The sequence below is a fragment of the Apodemus sylvaticus genome, chromosome 11 (assembly GCF_947179515.1).
Source record: "Apodemus sylvaticus chromosome 11, mApoSyl1.1, whole genome shotgun sequence".
NCBI classification, from domain to species: domain Eukaryota; kingdom Metazoa; phylum Chordata; class Mammalia; order Rodentia; family Muridae; genus Apodemus; species Apodemus sylvaticus.
The window spans coordinates 100,345,443-100,372,967 of NC_067482.1; positions in this window are offsets into that span (position 1 = coordinate 100,345,443).

Below are 27,525 nucleotides of genomic sequence, written 5' to 3' on the forward strand. Positions count from 1 at the left end.
TCAAGTCCACCCTCCAACTCCTCCATTGAGGACCCCATACTCAGTCCAATGGTTGGCTGCTCGCATCTGCCTCTGTATCTGTAAGGCTCTGGCAGGGCCCCTCAGGAGACAGTCATAACAGGTTCCTTTCAACAAGCACTTCTTGTCATCCATAATAGTCTCAGGGTACCTTCTTTAGTAATAGTATCCTCAAAAATAGCCCTTATTGTATTTTGTGTATCATTCTAGTAACTTTGCATCTATATGACAGGAACTTTGGAGGATTTGGGAAAGAGGATCTTTTCCAAGGGATATTTAAATTTGTTGAATATAATCATGTGCAGAATGAGATGGAAATGAGCCATAAGAAATGGAGGAATCTTAAAATATTTAATATCATTTGTAAATTACTTCAAGAATGAAGACTGGCCTCCTCCTCCCTCTTTCCCTCCCCCTTCCCCTCCCCTCCTGCCCTCCCTCCTTTCCTCTCTTCTTTCCTTCCTTCCTTTCTTCCTTTCTTATCTTCCTTTCTTCTTCATTTCTCTTATTTTAGACAAGTACTGCTTTTTATTTTTGTTCATATTTTTAATAATTAAAAGTAGATTTTTCTCACATAATATATCCTGCTTCCAGCTTCTCCCCCTTCCAGTGCTCCCAGTTCCTCCTCCCTTCCCATCTGGATCCATGCTCTTTCTGTCTCTTATTAAAAAATAAGCAAGCTTCTAAAGAATAATAAGAAAGCAAAATATAATAAAAATAAAGTATAATAAGATAAAACTAACATATTGAGTTGGACAAGACAGAAGGAAAAGAGCCTAAGAGAAAGCAGAAGAAACAGAAGCCCACTCATTTGCATGCTCAGGAATCCGTGAGAACACTACACTGGGGCCATAGCATCTGCTGGGGACCTGGCACAGCTCCTCGCAGTCCCTGTGTCCTTAGTCTCTGAGAACTCATAGGAGCTTTGCTCAGTTACTTTAGAGGGCCTTGTTTCCTGTTGTGCTCCATCTCCTCTACCTCTTACACTCTTCCTGCCTCCTACTCCTCAGTGTTTCCTGAGATCTGAGGAGATGGATTTGATGGATACATCCCATTTAGGGCTATGAATCTGAAGATATCTCAGACTCTGTGTAATGTCTGGCATCGGATGGCAGTGTTTGTTCCCCCTGCTTCAGGAGAAAACTTCTCTAGTGATGGCTGAGCAAGCCATTGAGATATGAGTGTTGTAAAATGTCTAGTACTGACTTTCCACAATGAATCAGCAATGTAGCAATTGTTCTTCATTTTCACTACTTTATTTTTTCCAACATGATATTTTCTTGGTTATTTGGGAGGTTCACATAGTATATCCCAATAACATTTATTTACCAGTCTTCCCAGGCCCATGTCCCTCCTGTTCTTGTGACTGCCTTCAAAGAAAAGAAGAGAAGAGAAGAGAAGAGAAGAGAAGAGAAAAGAAAAGAAAAGAAAAGAAAAGAAAAGAAAAGAAAAGAAAAGAAAAGAAAAGAAAAGAAAAGAAAAGAAAAGAAAAGGTCCTATTCATGTTGCCCATATTTTCAGTAGAGAATGGTCAAAGTCCTTATGGCCAGCCACTTAAAGAAAACTGAATTCTTCTCTACCCACACCTCCACCAGAAACCATCAAGTGTGAAGAGTTACCTTTATGATCAATATCACAATTTTTAAGAATTTTCTTCAATGGTTTCCTGTCTAGGCTGTTTCTTTTGGGCAGAGTAGGGCATGGTGAGGCAAAGCTGTCACAGAGGCTTTCTATGTCTCTCTTTCTCAACTATGAGTCTGCAGTCATTGATACCACTGAAAAGGAGGCTTCCATGCCATGCCCAGTCAGCTGAAGCATGGACCGTGGACTTTCACATGGACCACAGACATGCCCGTGGCCTCCTACAGGAGCACAGAACATGGAGACCATCATAATCCTTGACAGCAGTAAAGGACAGGGACATCAACATGGCTTCCGATGGGAGCATGGACCATGGACATCAACATGGGCTCCAGTGGCCGCACAGAACATGTACACTTTCACTATTTATCAACTCTTTTTGTTCTTTAAATTTCTTCAGAAAGGCCTTGGAATGGACTATGGATTTTACAATATAGCAGAAAGAAAATGATAACAAAACGTACTGTTTTCTTTCCTAATTGATGATTGTTAAGACCAAGATAATTTACAAATTGTGTTAAAATAAATTCAATAATTGTGAGTTGAAGCTTAAAGAGGATAATAATCACATCATAAAGTAATGAAAACATTCTGAGATTCCCAAGGTGGAGGCAGAATAGCCCATGATGCTTGTGCGTGTGTACTCTTATTAGTTCTGGTGTATATTTGAACTACAAATAAAAAATATAAATTATAGAAATCACTATGAGACTTGCAGCAGTGACCAACAGGAATAAAATCATTTTGGCTTTGTTTTAATTATTTTATATTCAACTTTGACTTTTGATTCATCTATCATATATATATATATATATATATATATATATATATATATATATATATATCAGCACTGATAATTCAGCCCTTGCAGAATATACAGGAAATCCTAGGTGCCTGCAGTCAGGGAACCTGAAGCCAGCAGAAGAGAATAGGTACAACCACACTGGAGCAACACCTGCCTCTATTTCTTGCTTTGATATTAAAGCATGATAACAGGGAATGTATTGGAAAAAGGAAGAGATTTTAGAGATTTAGATTTTTTGCTCCTTTGAATTGCTAGCTGAGGGGTGGAGAACAAACCGTCCAGCAGACTAAGTTGTAACCAGTGTGGTGGCTCATGTCCTTGTCTCTGGGGGTCCTGTGTTGAGAACTGAGAGTCGTCATGGAATCATTCTGATGCATTCTCTGCTTGTGCTTTCCTATCTGCTGACCACCATTGTAGGTTTGGGGTAGTGAGGAACTTACTGCGTAAAAAGACAAAAAGAGTTGTGATGGCAAAATGAGTATCAGTTGAGTTTCAACCAGGTAAAGCACTCTGTACCCGCTGTGAGTCAGTCACTTAGATATTAAGGGAAGAATAGAAGTCTCTGCTCTGTTGCTGGTAGTGACTTTTAGGTTTTCTGAGACCCAGGAGCTACACATTTGCAGCTTGGTAGCTCTAAGTGCAGACACACAAAGAAAGGATTCACTGATATACTGACAACCTCTATTGTCAGGATTCTGTCGAAGAACTGTGCACAAGTACCAGGAGTCAAGGTGGAAGACTTGCATTAGAGAACAGCTCTGCCACATTCTCCCCCTCAATTCTCTTCTCAGCATCGCTCTGGGTAGGACTTATCTGCGGTAAATAGACAAATAGGAGGAGGAGGAAGAGGAGGAAATATCAAACGTAACAACAAGACAACAACAAATGGTAACTGTCTCTTGCCAAGCTTCCCTTTTAATTCCAATGCATGCCTGTGGTACTAACAGCAAGTACTGAAATGTGTCCTCCTTGCTGTTCACAGGAGGCAATGCTGGCGCTCTTGTGATCAAGATGCAAGAAGAAGGATGAAGACTTCTCTTCACTGTTTCCCTTGCCTCCAACCTATTGCAGACAACTGTGCTTCCTTACGGAACGGGACTTTGACAGACTTATTTTATTGTATTTGTGTGTGTGTGTGTGTGTGTGTGTGTGTGTGTGTGTGTACTTACACCTTACACATGAGTGCTAGTGTCTACTGAGGTCAGAGAGGTTCAGATCCTCTGGAGATGGAGTTACAGGCAGTTGTGTACCACTTGACGTCACACTGGAAACTGAACTCAGGTCCTCTGCAAGAGAAGTGTGTGCTCTTCCCTCAGCAGCCACCTCTACAGCCCCAACAACGAGATATGTACACAATGATTTTTGCCTATGCCTTGAACACAGACTTTCTCGTTTCTTTAGCTTCTTCTCTTTTCCCTTCTATACATCCTTTGCCTTTTTTCTTTCCTTTTTCTCTTTTCTCACACCATCATGCTTTCTGGTTACACCCTCCCTGCTGTCTCCTTTGGTCTGCATCCCCTCTGTCATCTTTACCTCAAGCCTTTTGCTCCCTGCTTTTTGTGTTACCCCCTCCCACCCCCACTTCCTATTCTCTTACTTTGGTAATGTTCCAATCCCTTCTGTACTTTTATACTTTATTCCATTTGTCTCGGGAATAGGGTCCTGGTTTGTTTCTGTTTGTTTGTCTCTGCCTCTGAATCTATCATCTTCTGAGCTTTCTGCCTTTATTTTACTCTATACGTATTATAACCCCACTAGTCTACTCCTCTCTCAGTTCCCCCAGTGTTTCCTACAGTGTACTCCATCCACTCATCCTTACATATTTCTCTGGTTTGTTTTGACCCTCCCATCCTCTTCAAGCACACAGGAAAGCCAAAGTGATGCTTCCTTTTGTAACCCCTTGTCTCTTTAAAAGGTCTCATGACTTTTGGTCAGATTCAACCTTCTCAGAACTCATGGTTACCTCTCTGCTAATAGCTACACCTTTGTTGAACTTTTCTTTGTACAAAGTAAGTCATCATAGAAGCAACTTGTATTAGATTCATTCTAAAAGATTTTAACCAAAAGAGTTCACTTTGACCCGGCCTTTTACAGTACACTTTCATGGCCTGACAGCTATCTCAGAAGATCTTTTTTCAGATGAAAATTATTTTCCTTAGTTCTATATTGTCTGGAATGTGTACACACATGTACATGTGAGCACATGTACAGCTAGGATATCATTCTTTATCCATATGTGTTCACATGCATAGACATACACAGAGAATCATGCATGTGCAAATAACAACATATCTAAAATATACATGCATTATATATCTGTACTACTTATGTATGTATGCATAATATACAATTATACTAAACATACATGTCATTTAAATAGCACATGTATCTACACATACATTTAGTCCTTGAAATCATGGCAACTGAGCTGAAAATTCAATCAGGGTCTTTTACCTAAGTAAAAGAAATGGTGTCTATCTAATTAGTGGCAAGACATTTTATAGATAAAAATTCAAATGTGTTGAAATTTCATCATATTTTAAAACATCAAAGTCATCAGATGATAAATTATTTTATTTCCATCAATTGACTCTTTATTGTTGACTTGTTTCTTTTCACATTTTTTAAAATTTCAAAATACTCCTGCATATTCAGATTATTACATGGGATGGAGGGAAGCAGGTTGATGCGTTTAATTTTTCAAAGTTGAGAAACTGGGACAGAACCTAATGAAATCTCCCACAGGTGGATGAGGAACTGATCCCTAAACTGTACCCACTACATCTCTTCTCAGTCATCTTCATATGTTTCCCACCTTAGGAGTCTTCCAAATTAAAAGGAAGAAAGGAAAAGTGTGGACCCACTGGGACATATTCAAACTGGAATTAAAGGTATTCATTTTTTTATATTTAGCTAATAAGCATCTGATTTCAGAAGTCAACACTATAGGTCAAATTATTAGATCCAATGGATTAACTTATCTTAAATGAGCACAAGCATTTAGATATTCAATGAAATAGGGGTCGAGGCAAGAAATATTTGCTGCAATCCAATGATATTTGTGTATGTGTGTATGTGTGTGTGTATATATGTATTTGTATGTGCATGTGTGAGTCTGTGGGTGTGTATGTGAGTATCTGTGAGTGCACGTATGTGAGTGCATGTGAGTATGTGTAGGTATATGTGTATGTGAGTGTGTGTGAGTGTGTGAGTGTATGTGATTGTGTGTGGATGTATGTGTGTGGCAATATGTATATGTGAGTGTATGTGTGCATGTGTGAGTGTGAATGGTATGTCCATGTTTCTGTGGGTGTCTGCATCTGTACATGCATGTGCATTGGCTACTTCCCCACTGTGTACCCTGCGTTTTGAGACAGGATCTCTTACTGACCTGCAATTCACTGACTGGTGGAACAGTGCCTGGTTTGTTGATTACAGGGATCTGCCTTTGCTCCTTCCCTAGCACTGGAGTAGCAGACCATGTGGCCACCTAGCTTTGATAGAGCTGAAGACTTGAGCTCAGGAACTCATGTTTTGCACAGAAAGTACTTTACCGACTTAGTCATTTTCACAGCCTCCCTGTAGTCTTTAATAATGCATTTATTACTCATGGCAAAGACTTGAGGGTGTTTAAAAAATAATATAGCAAATATATTTTCTACACCAATTAATATTAATTATAAAAATATCAAAATCACTCATCTAAATCTTCAAATTTTAATATATAGCTCATTTATGCTGTTATGGAAATGTAAACTCTTAATGTCTAGGATGGCGAAACATTCATGTTAATCGTTTTTGTTTTGGTTTGGTGGAGGCATTGGAATTGCACACAGTAGTTAGAATAGAGCCTGTACACATTAGATTTATAAACTTCACACTAATATGAGCACCACTACCACTCTTCTGGTGGCCAATCTCCATTCAGCAGGGCAGTTCTCTGGCAAAGAGGCAGAAAGGCAGTGACAAATAACTCTCCTGAAGTGATGCTCAGCTGGCAAAATTCCCAGGATTCGTACAAAGAGTGACACCGGCTCACCTAATCAGAGACAACAAAGCGAGTCCAGAGTTATGTGTGGGGCAGACACACGTGCCCACCCAAAGGCATAACTGTGCCTCCATGCCCACGGTCCCTCACTCACCTACTCTTGGGTTTCTGCTCTTACTGCATCTGAGATGGCAGTGGCTGCTTGCCCTCAGGTGTCCCTGCCTTACCTCATCCAGGCTGATGGTGCATTGCTGAAATTACTACACTCACATTACTACACTCAAGGAAAAGCATGGTCTCCGTCTGGCTGCATGGGAAGGGAGCCGTCCCTGTGCTCTCTAACACTCCTAACTACATGAGTTTAGCCCTTGATTGGACAATGACTTCACTTTGGATTGAAAAGAAGGAGTTTTGGCCTTGGCTATTTTGGCATACAAGCCTGCAGTATGACTCTGTTTTCTAAGCAGACATTAATGATTCTAAAACTAATATTCATTGTTTGAAGAGGCACAGCGGCCTTGGCATTTACTTAACCTTTTGTCTCATGTACGAGACTGAGTCAGCCTAAATCCTTCCCTTAATTAATATCTTTTCTTTTTATGGCCAACGTTATTTATTGAACAATTTGCATGTAACAATTAGAACCACAGGAGATTACGAAAACTCTTCCTGCTCAGAAGGCCATCTTTTAGATTTCTATTTATTTAGGTTTTGAAGTTGTTCAGATAATACAGACTTAGAAAGCTTAGCTGAAAAAACAGGGAGTAAGTCAGGCCAGATCTATATCTTATGTCAGTGATCCCACCTGCTGGAGGCCAGAGGAAAGAAGGAGGTTTCCTGTTTTTATAAGAAATTTGTTTGGCTCTAAATAGCTTCAGAAAAGGCACAGTAGAGCGATATTAAAAAATTATTTACATCGTTATCCTCAAGTAATGGGATGTTGGACTCTGTTAAAATAGCAGAGATAAAAATAATAAAATGTTAAAAACAAAAGAAATATAACGTTATTCATGAGCTCAAATCACCCAAAAAAGTGAAACACTGTTTTCGGCTTACCTCAAATTTCTGCCCACATGAATTCATAAATTGGCATAATCTCAAGCATTAGACAGAAATAGCATTTGCTCCTATATCATAACCTTCATTTTGTTAATGGGTGACAGTTTATATATACTAAGGATGCACATTATGTTCAACGAATTAGTTGTAGTCAATGATTTACTCTTTGACATGTTATGAATTGTTTTTTTAGGATGTTCTGTTCTGTGGTGTTACTTTGCAGCAAGTACCTTTGAAGGACACACTAGTCAACTTTTCATGGTTGAATCAAAGAGCACAAACATTTTTTTCTATCTTGGCAATAGGATTTCTTAAATTCTTGCTTCTAATAATGTATGGGTTTGACAGCCTTGCTATTGATGTCTATTATCTATATTTTTAAAATTATGAGAAGTGGAGATGTATTAACTTATATCTGCTCTTGATAGCATATTTCTGACTGCCCTCAATCCAGGCCATGTTATATCAGATCACATTATTTATTTTTTATCATTCTTCTTAATTAACATATGAAGTCAAACTGAATATTTTTAATTGCTAAGATGATTTTCAAGCTGTAAGGTAAAATTTACTAAATGCTAATAGTCATTCTCTATTACTCTGTATGGAAGTGGGGCAGGCATAGAAGATGCTTCTGAAGGTATGTTGATTTTTAAACACTACTTAATATGAACTTAAGGTGTGATTATTTCCCTCTTGGAGAACGGGAAGTAGAGGGTGCATGCTCTCTATTTGAGGGCTCTACTGAATCAAGGTTATAATTCAGAAAATGTATTTTTTCTTTCCCAACTGTCATTTCAAAGATATTTCAAGTACTCATATTACCAGATATTAAGCACTTCAGCAAGAAATTATCTAAATTTCCCAAACTGCTCCTTAAAGACTTCTTGCAGACTCTCTTTCTGCTTTGCCTGAAGAGTTCAGACTGTCTCATGTATGACACTAAACTTTCACAGGTGCTAAAGATCTTTCCATGATTCAAATGTTCCCACCGTAAAACAGAGAACGCTAGTTTATACCAAGTAGGGTTATGGTAGCTTGTTGTAGAGAAAGAAACATCTAGACAAGCCAAAAGCTGTAGGTTCGATTACAAAGTCGAAGCAGTAAATATATTAATTAGGAAAAGTGCTTTTACAGTGCTGCCATTATTCCTCTTGCACGTGGTTTCTCTTTACAGAATAGGGAAGGTTCTCCAACTGAGGTGCTTTACACAAATTCTCTCCAAAATGGTATTTAACAATTGAAAAATACCATCAAGAAAGTATGGGAGTTTCTACTTTCATTTAGTGTTGAGATTACAAGCTATCAAACTTCAGTTTTTGCATCTTAAAGAGCTGTAAAAATGGTACTGCATTAGTTGTAATTTGCTTTCCCTAGTCACTGGTGAAACAGAGAACTTCCCTTCCCTTCATCTGTTTATTGGTCTTCAATAAAGAATCATGTCAAAAATATGAACTAGTGATGCATAAAACTACAAGAATTGATCTGGACGGGATCAGGCAAGATTACATACTGCATGATTCCATTAAACGGTTCCTTCCTTCTTTTTCTCCCTTCCCTTTTGTCCTTTTGGTTATATCCTAAGTTTCAGAAAAAAATGCAGTTCCCTTGCCTAGGTTCCGTAAGGCTGTCTTCTAGACACCCAGAGAATGCCTTAGTCCTCCTGGTGAGAACATGCTTCTCAAAGTCATGGTCTCTCTTACAGATGCAAGTTAGACAATTAGGACCAACTGTCTTCTGACAAAGATCAGACTCGGCCCATCCATCGCAGCCTTGCCCACCTCCCACCATCCCATCAGGTCCTGTAGATGCCCTTTCTGTCTTAAGAAATCTATGTAGCTTATTGGACTATCTATTGACATGTGATTATCATTAGCTCTTTTTTCAAGTTAGTTGAGAATCAGGTAGAAGGGCAACTGGACTGTCGAGAGACATTAGCTGGCAGAAAGTTGGCTCTTCAGTGGAACATCAGTACCTGAGCTAGCACATGTACCTCAGGAAGATCAGTGTCATAACATTGTTCACCTAGCACCTGCAGTTGGCACAACATCACATTGTTTTGCATATAAAATTTCATTTACTTTCACAATTTATAGAGAGGTGCTCTCCCTTTAACAGATAGTGAATATTAAATGTTCACATTAAAAGAGCAAGTCAATGAGACAAAAACTTGATTTATTTCCAATGAACAGAAGAATGGATAGGGGTCGTTGACTGGTGAGTATGCACAAAGGTCCTCAGCTAAGCAGAAGCCATGACAGAGACAACCAAAACCCTTGATGGTATCAAGCATCAAACTAGGTGTGGACCAATTCAAAATCCCATATGCCCTGCTGGAAGAGCAAAATGGCATAATTGTATCACAATGCTTCAGCAGTTTCTTATAAATTCAAAAATTTGCTTGCTGTAAATTCTACTTCTGAGTATTTGGCATCCCCCAAAATGTTTAAAAATTTTCTTTACAATGTACAATATACATTAATATCTATAGTATCCTTATCCATCACCACTAGATCAGAAAAAAGTATTATCACATAGTTAATGTATACACAAAAGATTACTCATCAGAGAGTCAAAAGTATGAACTAGTGATATGTTAGACTACAAAGATCTATCTGCAAGGAATCAGCTAAGATCACACATTGCAGCCATTAAATGGTTCCTTCCTTCTTCTTCTTCCCCTCTTCTTGTTTTCCTTCCTCGTCTCCCAGCCTCTCTTCATCCTGCTCTCCTTCCTTCCATTCATAACAGCAACACTACTGGAAGAAATATGAGATTAGTGCTTGGGAGAGGCTGGAAGTCTGAGAACGGCATTCACTCCAAAGTATCTGCAGGGCTTTGGGGTAGGATGGAAAGGTCTTGTTTGTTGAGTGCGATGGTGTCTGTGTGTGCTTCTGCATTTATTCAATTCTGTCACACTGTGTTCTCTAAAATAATAAAATTCTTTTGTATACAAATTCTATTTTAATAAATATGACAAAAATATAACACCCGTGGAAGAACATTTATAAGTCCTCTACTTAATCCGTATTCCCAGTATCTTAGACTAAAGGCTGACTCTTTGTTAGACATTAAATAAAGGATGTCTCAATAATGCTAATAGTTACTTTGCCTAATTTGTCTTCTTTTCAAAACATTTTACTTATTTTGTTTAAAATGCTTGATAAGAGATCTAATCTCATATTTTTTAAGTGTCCATTTAACATTTTGTTAAGTCTAGGCAACCCAGTTTTATTTAGCGTAGTCCAACCCCAGTCATCCAGGCCTGGAACCATTTCTGTCAGCTCACACTTACACAACTGACATTTCTGTGAAGCCGACCCATGAGTAATTTCTGAGTAGGTATTAAAACACCCTCACGTCTACAAGTCTAATATATTAATAAGTGTGCTGTTTTCAATAAGACATCTAAATTTGCATGCACCATCCTACTTGCTATGTTCAGTGCTCAATTTTTTAATGTTTCTTGGACACTAGCCAGTAAGTCTGAATCCCTAGTTAGTTCATCTATTACTTTCTCGCCACAATAGATTTGGGTGTCAGCCAAGAAGTGGACTGATATTGCATACAAAAATCGCATAATGCATTTCCTGATCTTCTGATATTGCCTTTCCATGTGAAATGAGAGCGTGTGTGTGTCCAGGCATGCACACACACACACACACACACACACAAACACACAATTCTACCTAAGCACACATTCCAAGTTAGGTAAACATTTTTTATTGCTGTTATTAATATCATGTGCTTTCTATAATCCATGTGTTTGCATCTCCATTCACACAGTCCTCTCGCCCTGTGGAACAGAAGGGAACATGAGTTGTAAAATTTGATAATGATAAAAGAAGCTGCCTCTATATGACAGGGAGGAGAAAGGATTGTGAAAGAAACACCTCGTATCCACAGAAAAAGCCTTGTTTTTTTCCTTTGCTTTCACTCTAGCACATTCTCTGTGTCTTAGTTTTAATTCTTCCAATATTAGATGCTGTGGAAGAGTGGAGAGACTCAGCAGTGGGAGTGGGGCCACTTTGCTCCCTCATTGTCATTCCTTAAAACATAAGCAAGGGTGAATGCTATTAAAGGCACTTGTAGGAATTATTCTGATTTGTATCTGATGACTAACTAACCTATTATTGCACTTCTTGAGCAGAGATTAATGGGAAAATCTTAAAGAATAAAGGCTCTAACAAGCCTTAGAAATATGTGTGGGCCCAGAGTGTACCACGTGACCTCAGAAAGCCAAACCCTGGCTGTTAATATCCTTGACTAATGAACCAAGGAGACAGTTCATGCTAGCAAAGTGTCAAGAAATAAGTAACCAGAGAGGTGACCTTTCAACATGCTTCTAAATGTAATTTTTAACAGAACAGTGTCAATAAGTTCAAAATCCCATATGCTTTTGATCTGTTATAGAAGTGTGGTCCATCAATATCAGAGAGTAATGGGAAGGAAAGAAGAAAGCTTTAGGGAAAGGACAAAAAGGACCTAAAAGAATCATCTCAGCTGTGACACTGAATCTCTTGTCATCACTCAAGGAAAGGTAGAAGAAATCCTTGTTCACTGTCTCAGTGATGCCATTTCCATGAAAGAGAAGTTAACAATAATAATGCATTCCAACGATTCCTGTCTTCTCACCGGCCAGCGTCTTTGTCAAGGCTTGAGACTCACTGCATGAGCTAGCTAGCCTCCTTCCTCCCCCAGGACACAGAATTCCTATAAGATCCTCAAAATGCAAACCCTCCTATCTAATAGTACTGGGGTCACTTTCTTCTTCAATGAGATGGTCTATCATCCCTGTCTTCTTTACCATCTTCCAGAGGATAAATCACAGCCCTCATTACCGGTCAAAGTGTGTAGCACAACACCTCCTACTGGGAGACAAGGAATGAAATAGTGAGTGGATGCAATACATCTCTTGCTTAGGTAGTACTATTCTTCAGTGTAAATGTGTGTGTGTGTGTGTGTGTGTGTGTTAATATTGTTAGTGTTTTACAAGAAAAACGATAAAAATGGTTAAAGTTATCTACCATTAGAGAAATTTACTTTTATTTTTCATTTTGCCTTTTTCTTTAGTAACAATCCACATGCTGACAGTTTGTTTTAAGAGTGGTCTTTAAAAGATCACGAAAGAAATAAGGAGACATTCTTTCTTCAGGACAACCAGGAGTCGACCCTTCCACTATTCCAAATAGTTGATATCATTTTTTTCCTTTTTTGTCATATGCTTGATACCATGGTGTCTAAAGCTTTTGTTAAAATGAGTGCTTTTGGAGTTTAAATTCTTGAGTTCTTTATATATATTCGATATTAGCCCTCTATCTGATGTAGGATTGGTGAAGATCTTTTCCCAATTTGTTGGTTGCAGATATGTCCTCTTGATGGTGTCCTTTGCCTTACAGAAATTTTGTAATTTTATGAGGTCCCATTTGTCAATTCTTGTTCTTAGAGCATACGCTATTGGTGTTCTGTTCAGAAACTTTCTCCCTGTACCAATGTCCTCAAGGGTTTTCCCCAGTTTCTTTTCTATTAGCTTCAGAGTGTCTGGCTTTATGTGGAGGTCCTTGATCCATTTGGATTTGAGCTTAGTACAAGGAGACAAGGATGGATCAATTCGCATTCTTCTACATGCTGACCTCCAGTTGAACCAGCACCATTTGTTGAAAAGGCTATCTTTTTTCCATTGGATGTTTTCAGCCTCTTTGTCGAGGATCAAGTGGCCATAGGTGTGTGGGTTCATTTCTGGATCTTCAATCCTGTTCCATTGATCCTCCTGCCTGTCACTGTACCAATACCATGCAGTTTTTAACACTATTGCTCTGTAGTATTAAACCAAACAACCCTGTTAAAAAATGGGGTACAGAGTTAAACAAAGAATTCTCACCTGAAGAACTTCGGATGGCGGAGAAGCATCTTAAAAAAATGCTCAACTTCATTAGTCATTAGGGAAATGCAAATCAAAACAACCCTGAGATTTCACCTTACACCAGTCAGAATGACTAAGATTAAAAATTCAGGAGACAGCAGGTGTTGGAGAGGGTGTGGAGAAAGAGGAACACTCCTCCACTGCTGGTGGGGTTGCAAATTGGTATAACCACTCTAGAAATCAGTCTGGCGGTTCCTCTGAAAACTGGGCACCTCACTTCCAGAAGATCCTGCTATACCACTCCTGGGCATATACCCAGAGGATTCCCCACCATGTAATAAGGATACATGCTCTACTATGTTCATAGCAGCCCTATTTATAATTGCCAGATGCTGGAAAGAACCCAGGTATCCCTCAACAGAAGAGTGGATGCAAAAAATGTGGTATATCTACACAATGGAGTACTATTCAGCCATTAGAAACAATGAATTCATGAAATTCTTAGGCAAATGGATGGAACTAGAGAACATCATACTAAGTGAGGTAACCCAGACTCAGAAGGTGAATCATGGTATGCACTCACTAATAAGTGGATATTAACCTAGAAAACTGGAATACCCAAAACATAATCCACACATCAAATGAGGTACAAGAAGAAAGGAGGAGTGGCCCCTTGTTCTGGAAAGACTCAGTGAAGCAGTATTCGGCAAAACCAGAATGGGGAAGTGGGAAGGGGTGGGTGGGTGGACAGGGGGAGAGAAAGGGGATTACGGGACTTTCGGGGAGTGGGGGGCTAGAAAAGGGGAAATCATTTGAAATGTAAATAAAAAATATATCGAATAAAAACAAAACAGAACAAAACAACAACAAAAAAAGAAATTCATGGACATTCCTCTGTGCTCCACGGGCTATCGTTCATACCTTGGGAACACCCATTGAGATTTTTCTTTGCTATACCCTTTAAATGAATAGGGGAAGATTAAATAACCCTTTGATTCAAAAGCAAAAAAAAATGAGTGCTTTTCTGTTTCAATTATGTGTGGCCCACATAACATGTTTGTCTTCTAGTCAACCAGTCCCCTAGCAAGGTCACCATGTATAAGAGGAACCATGTAATGCAATGTCACACATATTGCATAGGTAGGAAGACAGAGTGAATAGCACTTGCAAAGTATCTTGTGTTTTAACAAAGTAGCATGACTATAGGTCACATTAAAGCTGAAAGAAAGTAATTAGGGCGTGTTCATTAAAGAAATGATGGAAGTTCATGCAGACAGAGAAGGTTAGCTTGACTTTGATTCCACACAATATATTCATGTACCATGAATCACATGTTACCCACACATGTGTATAATTTCATGGTTACATGTATAAATTTAAAAAATTATATTAAAAATTAAAATAGGGGCAATTGGAAATAATTCTTCTATTCATTTATTTAGCATGCCAAATTGGCTAACAGTGAGACTTGAGAATCAAGAGGCAGATCTCTTATGTCTGTCTCCTGATTGCACCTCTTATTAGTTGGATGGACAGTACAGTCATTTGACAGCCTCGAGTCTTGGTTTCTTCACATACAAGCTACATATAATAAGAGAAATATCCTCTGTTTCAGAACTAGAATTAAAGGAATTAATGTTGGGAACAGAGTCTGCCATACGGCCAGCATCAGACATACACAGAAATAAGTGTATGTTAAGCAGCAAATAACCAGGATATCTCAGTTATTGCACATAGATTCCCAGCTTCAGCACACATGTAGTCCTATGAAGTATAAATGAGATAATGCATATACTTAACAAGCAAGTTGACAGTTACACTGGCTTCCATAAGAATAGAAGATAAATAGAAGATAAATCCATAAGAATAGAAGGCAAATAGAAGATCAAAAAGGTAGAAAGGGGCAAGGCTTATTCTAAGTGAGATTGCCAGTCAGCAGGCTGGGCTCCCTGGAAATCCGTAGACCAACCATGGGAAGAAGTGTGGGAGAACTTCAAATGGTTCGGCTTGGAGGTAGACTGCATTGGAGTAAAGGAAGGGATAAAAGGGCTCTGTGAAAACTCTTGGCTATCCGAGCTTATTGAAGGGCTCTCTTTTGCATCTTGAGTTTTACTTGGAAGCATCTTCTATTAAATCCCCAAACTTTGAGAACTCCCTTCCCTCCACAGAAGCCATCATTATGAGATGAATGTAAAGGACAATTTCATTTAGAACATTTCAAAACTGGCATAACCACTGTGGGATAAAGATGGTACTGGTCCAAACACTGTCAATTGCTTTCAGAGAAATGAGAAGGAAGAGGTTCCTAAGGCATCCCCTAGGAACCAAATCTCTTTATCATAGTTGCTGTATTCTTCTTCGGTGAATTTACAGTCCAGAGTGTATCCTGGCACAATTCTTAGAGAACTTGTCTTCCCTGAAGCAGAAGCCAGTCCTTCTGAGCCACTCAAGCAAAGTCTTAAAATCATGGGATAGGGTGGACTAGAAGTGAAGCAGCCTGTGACAAAATCTTGGGTGCCATAAATGAATTTTTTTCAGCTTTATAAGTAAAGTAATGCATGCAGGAGATGGTGTGGAGAAAGTATTTGCTCTGCCATTACCAAAACATTCTAGAAAAGAGATAGGTATTCTTCCCTTGCCCTAGTCTCTTTAGTATATTACCTGCTAACAAAATCAAATACAATAATACAATCTGTCATATATATATATATATATATATATATATATATGACAGACATACATATGACATATATGTGGCAGGTTATATTATACACACACATATATAATATATATATATATATGTATATATATATATATATATACATATATATATATATATATATATATATATACACACATATATATAATTACACAGTCAAGAAATTCTTAGTGCCAGGGATTACTAAAAGTCACAAGTCTCAAAATTTTTCCCTTAAGGGTAAGGCTCTAGAATTGGGGAGTTATGTTTTAGCCAAAGAAGGTTGGGGGTTGTTGTTTTTATTCTCAAAACATGCAGACACTGTGTAAGCAGCTCAATCACGGTAGTGGTCATTTCTATTTTGCATGGCTTCAAGAGTTGTCTCTGTAACCAAATACATGAAAGAAATAGCATCAGGCAAAGGAAGATGTATTTCTAGTCCAGATTGAAGAGGGTTTTCTCCATAGTTGCTTGGTCCCTGGGCTGGGGTAAGCATTGTGGCCAGAGCTTATGGACGAGGAATTTCTACACTTCTAAGCTGACCAGAAATGGAGAGCCTGTGGCCCATGTAGCCTTCCCTTTCGTCCTTCTACTTCCCGTAACTCACCAAAGCCGCAAAAGCCACTTAGCAAACTCTGCTATGATGTGGGTAGAAAATCAACAGAGAACTAGTCCCTGTCTTCGTTGCTTTTAGATTAGTAACCATGCACACGGGTAGAGTGCTTCGCACTCTGGGGAGTCAATAAAAGTGGCGAGAATAAAGGGAGATTGGGAAAACAGCAAACACACAGACAGAGCAGTCAGCTGGCTGGATCGGTTTGATTATCAGGTGACTCTGTCATTGCTTGGGTAAATGTCCCACTTTTAAGATGATCTACCCCCCTCCATTTGACTCAATTACTACAGAAAGTTAGCCAACTTAAAGAAAACACTCCACTGGTAAAAAGCGCGCTGCTGAGTTGTCACATTGACATCTCTGCCACAAGTACCTGAAACATGCTGATGGCAAGAGGCGAATCGATGTGATGTGTTTTGTTACCTGGTTGTCTTCCACAAGCATCATAAAGGCTGCTGACCCCTAGTGTTAATGCTTTCAGGGGAAAGATACTAAAAGCACTTGAAAAGCTACTTTGAGGGATGATCTAATTGTTAGCTGGATAACCGCAAGTACCTGGAAAGGAATGAAAATATTTATGATTTGTGTTTGACTTTGAATTCATATTTGAAAGTGTACAGGTAAACATTATAACCAGTGAGTATTTTGAAAATAAATTGATGTTTATTGCCTTCATGTGCATAAGTCTATGCTTGCTCCAGTAGACATATTTTATAACCTTTATTTTCTTTTTTTTTGTTAACATTTGATTGCATATCCATCTGAATGAGATAGTGGAAATTTGAAGTGGGAAAGAAAATCCTTACACACACATTTATAGATGGTTCATGTCTTAATTGATTTTATTATTCAAACATCTAATGCATACCAACTATAGACAGGGCAACACAATCAAAAGTCTTGGTGAAATATTACCAGTCACCTCCCAAACATGCTAGAATCTTTCTCTTTGAAGGGTTCCAAATTCAACTACACTGCATTTCTAAGTACCACTATTTACAACCTTACATACTCTATTTGCCAGTATCACTGCATCTAAAAAGTTTATAGTTATTTTGGCATGTGTCTGTAATACTGAACTTGTTGATGTTACTTTCTCTCTCTCCCCCCTCTTTTTCTCTTTCACGTGTGTGTGTGTGTGTGTGTGTGTGTGTGTGTGTGTGTGTGTTAGTTATAAGCTTGTGTATGAATGTGTGGAAGTCACTGGTGGCTGTCAACTGTCTTTCTCAATTGCATTCTATTTTATTTACACACTGACTGACTACCCCAAGAAGTCCCAGTGTCCCTCTCTCTCTGTTCCCCAGCACTGGACTCACAGATGCACATCACCCAAATGCTCCTACTTCTGAAGCAAACATTACCTATTGAGCCACCTTCTCTCTAACCACTTCCTAAACATTATTTTGCATAAATAACAAAAAATGTTAGGAGACCATGGCATAAAACAGTTCAGCAGAAATCTCATTTCTACTAAAAGTTCAAACAGATTCAAGGAAAATAAAATTAAATATTTAAATTAATCAAAAGGCACCATGACAATACCAACAACCTATTACCACAATGGTAGTAGGATAACAGGGGTCATGCTACAAGGAGCTATCTAATGTGCACAAGCAGTCACATAGCAAGAAGCAAATAAGCCCTACAGAAGATCCATTCGTATACTTTATTGAATATTTTGTCCTACCCCTTCTCCTTGAAGTTAAAATTTAGAGGCCTAAATATAAGCATGGATTTAAATTCCAGATAGTTTGATCCTTCAACAGCTGTGTGACCTTCAGAAATGACTTAACCCTACTGAACTTTGGTCTATCCCAGTAAGACAGGCATGCATGGCATCTGCTTTGTAGGGATCTTCCAGATGATGGTAGGCAAATGGTTTATGGTAAATTCCTTCACACAGGGCATGGTATGGGGGTGGGAAATAACAAAAGGACAAGGAAGAAGCCGATAAAGGAAGCTTGTTTTGTACAACAGGGAAAGTGAGAGTTAAGTTTCCTTGGACATAGTAACTCATGTCTATAATTGCAGAACTTTGGAAGATGAAACAGGAAGGTGGCCATGGGATTGGGAAACATAGGCCAGCTACATCCAGACACTGTCTGACCTTCTTTTCCCGGAAGTCCAAGAGGTCTTCAGTACGATGATATAATTGTATAATGTAATTAAGTCAGTTTCATCTGTTTGCACACTTATATGTTCAGAGACATTTTCACAGTCAAAACCATTGTACCTAAGTGAGAAGACTTCCAACGGGAGGCAGGAAATGCCAAGCCCAGTGTAATTTTTTAAAGTTTCCCAGCAATGCTCTCCTTTAATCTCATCATCCAGACTCTGTAACGTGCATGGTTCATACCAATCACTAAACAAAGTCAGTGGTTTCAATAATTTCACTAAACTAAAAAGAACCTATCCCCAAACTGGGGAAGCAATTACCCTTGGATATGACAACACAATAAGATTTTAGATGTTGGTGAGAGTTGGATTCTTGGGAAGGGTCTCACCAGTGACACTGTTAGTAGATAGTTGTCACTCTTCAATGCATCCTTTAACAGATCATGATACACCCTTCTAAGCAGTGGATTTAATTTATTCCCTTCCCCCAATCCCATCTCCTCCTTTCTACATCTTCCTAAGATGCTTGCTTTAAGCTCATTTGGCTGTTGTTCAGTGTTCCACATACACTACCAGGCACAAATTCCTCAGAACTGCATTTCAACTCATTTTAAAGTTGGAAATGTCCAAAATTATCTTTCTGTCTTTTTGTCTGAAGCTTATAGCCTTTGATCTACTCAGCACACATAGGCTATGTGCTTTCCATTATGCAAGCATACTAGAAACTTCTGCTCTTGTAAACCTGGTATTTACTTTGCTCTTGACATAGAATATAGCATTTCTGTACTTCCCATCTACTGAAATAAATCTTATTTGCCCTTCTAGACACTTATAGCATTGTCTTCCTCCTGAAACTGCGTGCCCAAAGTGCCACTCATTCTTTTGTACTGCATCCTGGTATCATAATATCCCTAGAAGAGAGAGAGAGATGGGGGGGGGGAGAGGGAGAGGGAGAGGGAGAGGGAGAGGGAGAGGGAGAGGGAGAGGGAGAGGGAGAGGGAGAGGAAGAGAAAACCAAATACTCCCATTTTAAGTGTTACATCATTATTTTATTTTTATATTTATTTATTCATTGAGCTGTGTGTGTGCACACATGTGAAAATGCAGGCATGAAAGTATCAGAACATGACAACATGCTTATGAAAAGCAGAAGACAAGTTATAGGAGCTGGCTCTTTCCTTCCACCATGCGGATTACGGTGACTAAACTTAGGTCGTCAGCCAAGGTCGCAAGAGCCTTGACTCACTGAGAAATTTTTATCAGCCTGTATTTTATTTTTAAAACTATGAACATGGTATGTTAAAATGATTAAATAAAACTGATTGTGTTGATTTAACTGATATTAGAATATCATCAAATCAATAGGCATATACTCAGAAGTAGAGTGCATTAAACAAATACCTGTATGTATGTTTACATTGAAATAAATATTAAACTAAATAGCATGAGAATAGCACTGCCTTCATGTTAAAGGTTGTTATTAGGGTCATATGAATACAAAACATAAGACAACATTGAAGGGAAAGGGAGAGTAATAAGTATCTCATCTTCCACTTATGTTTATTCATTGTAAAGTGAACACTTACCCTGTGCTAGATTGTAGACATCAACAAGAAAGGAAATGTCACAGTCCCAAAGAAGAGATGGCATTAGCTGAAATCAGTTCCCTGAGTGATGAGGCTAAAAATAGGAGACAAATTTAAGCTCATTCCCTGAAGGGTGAAGAATAAATGCACCCACTTTTTAGTTTTTGCCATTCCCAAATGTGACCCATCTCACAGAAGAAATGAAGTTCTTGCTAGTGAGGCCTGGTAAAGTAGCATAGCACTCACTTCAAGAAACAGCTTCCAATGTTTCTAATGACTCAACTTAAGACCATCATTGTCACTCATCTCCTGAGGCCACATTAATTTATGAAGGCATGTATGTATACATATATGTGCATATATATTCTGCTTATTAGACCAAAAGAATATGTATCTTCAAATTAACTAATCTTCAATTAGTTCTGTTAAAATCATGATATTCTCAGAATGAAAACATGCCCCATTGGAAGGATAATTTAGTAACTTCAATGGGGCTTATTGAGTTTTTAAAAGACAGTTCCTTTTTAAATGCTACTTGATGATTAATGGCACATTGATTGAGAATTAACCACTATCTTGTTTATACAATTCATTTAAAGGGCTGTTAAGCCCCAAGCTATGATTTAAAGAATGATCTAGGCTCAGTTTAACATTCATTACACTAAGCATCTCAGCCAATGGCGGTCCACAAAAGTAAATACCTCTTTATCAACAAAGCACAGAAATGCTAATTGACAGCTGGCAGTGCCCAATCAGAGACTCTGATGACAAGCAACTGATGACTTTTGTAACATCTGTTTCTCTTTGGTAATTCTCCATTTGCTCTTTTGGAAAACATGATATAAGAAGACAAAGCATGTGAATTTACAAAAAAAAAAAAAAGAATGAAAGAAAGCCCTTTGTGTGTGAGGGCATGTGAGCAAACGTGTATTTGCTTGTATTAGTGTGTGTATGCATACATGTTATTGGCTTCTGGAATGTAAGTATACAGACTGTGGAAGCAGAAGAAGCAGAATGATATACATGGGAAAAGTTGCCTCAAAGTCTAGGCCTCATTATTTTAGATTTATATAGGAAGCTTGTAGAGACATTTAATTAGCTCATTCATATATTCTTTCTTCTCTCTCTATTTTAGAGGATGAAACCTCTCCATCATTCAGTAGTCTGTAGGAAATGCCCACTTTATGGAAAGTAAAAAGGAATAAATGGTTATATTTAGACATCGAATTTCCTTTGTCACACACTCCTCCAAGGTTTAAGGACATTTCTCCCCTACCCTTTCCCCAAAGGGAAAAATTGGCAAAGAAAACTGGAAAAGGAAAGAAACAGAAGAAAGAAGGAGAACACAAGGGAAGGCTATGCATTTACTGTGTTTGCCTACATGGCCGTATACCTTTGAACTTCCAAATGCAGCTTTATACATTGTCTTTTGACATTATGCTTTGGCAATCCTGAAAGCTCTCAGTTTAGACAACTAAATTATTGCTTGTCAATTTAGCTTGGGATGAAAGACAGGTGTTTTGTTTCACAGTAAAATCCCATTTAGAGCTTATATTGACTAAATCCAATCGTAGGGTTGTGTTATGAGTTGGCATTGATGTGTGTCTCAGTAGAAATTATCAGTCAGACCTGAGAGTCAATCTACACAAGAGCCATTGGGTTGGTTCTAACTGGACACACGTAGTATCATTTAAAAGCAATTGAGATAAAGACCCTTTCAGACTCCAAGGGTTGGCCCTCGTGCTGATATTTTGTCTCTAATCAAGAACCTTACCCTAGCATAGTTGAAAACTGCTCTCAGTTACCTTTGAAGCCAGTGCTTTATGATTCCTTAGTGAATATTTGTTAAGATTATGTCTTCATTTTGAACAGCTACCTGTTTCAGTAATTCCATTCAATGATATGGAGTAGTGTGAGGGGACCTCTAAAGCAAAGTTCCAAAGGTACATTTATCACTTTGATTGGAGGAATTGAATGTCACAAATACAAAGGCTGACGCATGAGACTTTCCAGAAGCTTCCTTACTTTTCCAATAGAACTTCTAGCATCACGTGATCTGAAGTACGTGATAAGAACAGGTGATTATCCCTACTAGATAACAAGATATGACATTCAGTGAGTCTAAAGAACTGTATTTTGTTTTGTCTCTGTCCTGCGTGCTTTTCTTGATGATGCGACAAAAAGCAGCTTAAAGGATTCAGTTAGTGGTGGCTCACAGTTCAGAGGCAGACAGTCCATCTAGCAGGAGCAGGCATAGCTGTGACTGTAGATTGGTTATTGGTGTTCACCTGGAAGCAGGGAAAGGGCAAGGCCAGAGCTCAAACAGCTTTATTTCTTATTTCATTTTGGATTCAGTCTAGGGCCTTAGTGCTTGGGATGGTGCTATCCATATTCAGAATGGCTCTGGTCTCACTCATGAACTTTTTGCAGATCCTCATAGGGTCATTTAGGTGTGTGCCTCATTAATGTGTATTAGAAATGTCCTTTTTGCTTTTGTTGGGGTTAGGTTTAGGTTGGCTTTTGTTTGTTTTTGTTTTGGTTGTTGTTGTTTTGGTTTTTTGTTTTCTCTTTTCAGGTAGGATCTTATTTCTAATACTGTCTGGCCTTGAACTTACTTCATAGACCAGCTCAGCTTGAATTTGTGCCCATCCCCCTGACTCTGCTTCCATAGTGCTCAGATTGCAAGCATGTATTATCACATTCAGCTCAGCCCAAGATATGCTTGACAACTGACAAAACCAACCATTCTAGCGGTCTATGGCAGAAACCATGTGTTGGGGAACTTGTTTATGATAGGTGAGATGACTGTATTTCTAGATCTAATTACATTGACATATGTGTTGCAGCAAAAGAGCCTGCTTTATTACCTCTGTTCCACCACCATTTTCAAGATGAGGGTACCCAGCTTGATGAAGACTCAAGTAGCATATAACAGAGTCAAGACCCAGGAATACTGCTCAATAAATTTGTTCCACATAGCTTTCACTACATATTTGCCTCATGATATTTAGAACTTTTAATGTAATTCCATAGGCCAGACAGAAAACATTATCATCATGTACATATGCTAGCTCTGGTATAGTTTCCATTTTGACTGTAGTAATGTTTTGTGCTGTATTTTTAAAAAATTATTAAATTAGAAATAAACATGGCATACTTTTCAGTGGACTGATAAGACATGATTAATATAAATGCATTATCTTATTTATTATTAATCTTTCAGTTCCTACCAAAATATTTTGTTCATAAAATGTGTTGCCTTTGATGTTTGGATCTTAATGTTTAAATTTCTAATTTCCTGTGCCATTTATCTTTAAAACTACACACTATTAGTTTTCCTCATCAAAATTGTCTATTAACAAAACACACAGTTATTACTCTCTCTTTGTCCTAATGGACAGCTCTGAATAAGGTGACTAGACATGAACATGACCCTACAAACATGGACCCCAAATTTGTGAATAAGATAACATGGAAAATGCTGTAAAGAAGAATTGGATTATCTTGAACTGGCAGAAATTTCCTGTTTTAAAATAGACAAAAAGGCTTTTAAAACAAATAATCAGATATGATTTTTAATCTGTCAGATTGAAATACCAGCTCAGGACTACAGTGAAAAGCCAAATGGATTAAAGGTGATTGCACAAAATTCTTAACAGTAGCTTATAAACAAGATGACACTGGGGCTGGTTATCATAATTACCACAAAGATGGTTCCTCTGAGGTTGATGCATACTCAGGGTAGAAGAAGCTGCTTGGCTCAATTCCCAGCAAATGAACAGACACAAAGACTTCTTCAGGTTCTAGGGCCAGTGACTCTCAACATAAACCATGCAGTGATTGACAACCCAGGGCCTCCCCATTGGCTTTCAGTTCTTTGCCTATAAAAACTGTATGCCACTCAAATACAAGGTTGACAGTGCAGTGGCAGTTGCATCACAGAGCCCTACTCCTGACCTCTGTGTGACCTCCAGGTCACCCTTAGTCATCGTGTTGCAAGTTTCTGGAAATGCAATTTTTAGCAGGATTCCACCACCATTTCCCTTACAGAAGGACAAATTAATGTCATTTCAGTGGTTGTTTTCCTTATTATTTTAATTTATTACATTTCACATGTCATCCCCTTACCTGATTTTCCCCTCTCCAACCAGCAGTAGAGGAGTATTCCTCTTTCTCAACATCCTTGCCAGCATCTGCTGTCATCTGAGGTTTTGAACTTGGCCATTCTGACTGGTACTTGTGGTTGTACGCACTCATGGAAAGAATTAGAGCTGGTGCCCTCCTTAATTTATCAGTTCATGACAATTTCCCTTCCCTTATTCCCATTTTCCCAGGTATCCTGTATCTCAGAAAACAAAAACAAATGTCCACCCCCCCAACCATCCTGGGGGGGACCTCTTTGTGTTTCTTTATAGCATTTTCCAAATTGATCTTTGCATGCAAGATATGTTAAATTTGGAATCTATAGACAAACAAATTAAGTGTATTGATGGAGCTCCAGAAACCAGAGGGGAGGCGGTGTGGACGACCTCCAGTCTGACCAGAGGGGAGGCGGTGTGGACGACCTCTAGTCTGACCAGAGGGGAGGCAGTGTGGTGGACCTTCAGTCTAACTTTGGTGTGGTTGGACCTTCAGTCTGACTTTTGCTGTTCGAAGTGTTAGTTTTCTGTTCAAGAAGTTCATTTTTAGGAGAAAGCATTGGCTTGGCTTCTGAGGCTGTCAGGTGTGTGATTAACCAGGTCACTTCATAAGCACGGCATTTGTAAAACAAACTTCTTTTCCTTTCACTTAAAAAGCATTTAGCAGGCTGTGGGGACTTGCACAAATAATGCAAATCAGTAAATTAATTTCCATGTTAATGGTTTGAACTCATAGGGTTTTTACCACAGACTTTTATTTTTATTTTTCAGTTTTTAAAGGAGTCCTTGAAACCACAAGCACCTAGTTTGGGTCAAAAGGTTGTATGCTACTATGACTACTTTTTGTGTACCACAAAAATAGTTTAAATTGAAACTAATATAAAACACCTAATTTCATTATGTATTTTCTAACAATGTGTGTATCACTGACACCATTTAAAATAGCCTGTAAATTTTTGAACTTTAAACCAAACATATTTCTTGATCAGGACTAATGGAAAGATTGACTTAATTAGCATCACAATAATTTGATATCCCTCAGCTACTGAGCTGTAAAGTAGGTATGTCTCTCTGCCCTAGGCACATTTCTGTGACACATAATTGCTTTGGAGTTTTCTAAACAAAAGCCAAGACCTCAGTTTTTTCTCTCTGCTCTATAACTGAGTCACATCTGACTAGTCAGCTCTGAGAGGGACAGAGATGGTAAGGGAATCAGATTAGACCATGTACTGTTATCTCCAGGCACTTACGTTTTTGTGAAAATATGAATCTCTTAACTTTTACACTTACCAGTTTTCTTAGGATAGGAACTTTAAAATTTTATTTATAATAAAAAATGTCCTTTAACCTCATTCACTGTTTGGCCTCAGTCTACCTGGAGAATGACTAAAGCCTACCCAAGCCAGAACTGCTTCTGCATATTCAAGGAATACACCCCACACTTTTTATTTTCAGTTTCATATGTGTCCACAACCTCTCTTCCACAACTCATATTCTCCTTCATTTGTGTTTTGTTTTGTTTTGTTTTTCAAGACAGGGTTTCTCTGAATAGCCCTGGCTGTCCTGTAGACCAGGCTGGCCTTGAACTCAGAAATCTGCCTACTTCTGCCTCCCAAGTGCTGGGATTAAAGGCATGCGCCATTACTGCCCAGCCTCTTTTTGACTTTTTTTTTGTCAAAATAAATGTGAGTCGTTTTTTGAAACTACCCTTAAGTGACAAGGTTCTGAGTAGCCATCTATGGTTTTTAACTCATTCTTTTGCACAGGCCAGTTCTTATAGCACTAGGTTTAAATTCTGTTTTAGAAACCTCTCTCTCTCTCTCTCTCTCTCTCTCTCTCTCTCTCTCTCTCTCTCTCTCTCTCTCTCTTTCACACACACACACACATATCAGATAATAGTGTTTGTTTATTTGATCTTTCTTTCTTTCTTTCCTTCTTTCTTGCATAAATTAATAGTAGACAACCAACCAACCAACCGATCGATCACTCAGTCTATAATGGAGACACCAGTGATGACTGTTCTCTGTCATGTTGAATGTGAGTCCCCACCATCCCAGAAATGTCGACATCTCTTTCTACTCCCAGACCTGAAAAGTGACAGGTGTAATATCTTAGTAACGTTTTGTTGAATTAAAGTTCGAATGTCTTTCTCTGGGACATACCTATGGAGAAAAGATTATATTCCTTGTGGACATTCCTACAGTGTGTGCTGAAATAGTTCTGATTCTCTACAAAATAGCCACACCTAGTCCCCCAAAGTTCAACTAGGAGTCACACTTTCCCATCACTGCATGTAGATACATGCTTCTTTGTGTTTGGATAATTAACATTACTCACCCTAGATTTCTCTTCCCTTCAAGGGCATTGTTTCCCATTAACGTCAATGAAGCTTATTTGACTTCAATGGAAGTTTTCACCTGCATAGGGACAGTGAGGAATCAGGACAGATATCTTTAAGGCTGTCATTTGTCACCACGAACAAAAGAAATAAAGATCCTTAGGCACGAGGCACTGCAGCACATGCCTCATGTGCTTTCTCTCTTAATTCTATCCTTACTGACAAGCCATGACTGCCACATGAAAGAGAGCATCAGAATTATAATTGAATGGTTCTGAAATATCAGAGACAGAACCTCTGAAAAGGAGGTTCACAAACTTATTCTTTGGCATGGTTAGTGATTTGAGTGCCTTCAGTTGTCCAGAACTGATGATGGCATTTCCGATGCAGAGCAGATGTATTCCCTTTGAGCCAACATGGGGTAAGAAAGCATGGAAACTAAGCTTCCTTCCACCAGCACACAGATCCTTGACAACTCTCTGCTACTCAAAAACCTCTGAGAAGCTGGAAAGGTAACTGAGGTATTTCAGTGTTATAATATTCACATCCTAAGATGCAAGCATTTTATTTATAGTATAAAATTTCAGGCAGAGAATAAGAAACCTTGGACAAATTAAAATGCCAACCTGGACAGAAACTGGATGAAATCCTTCATGATT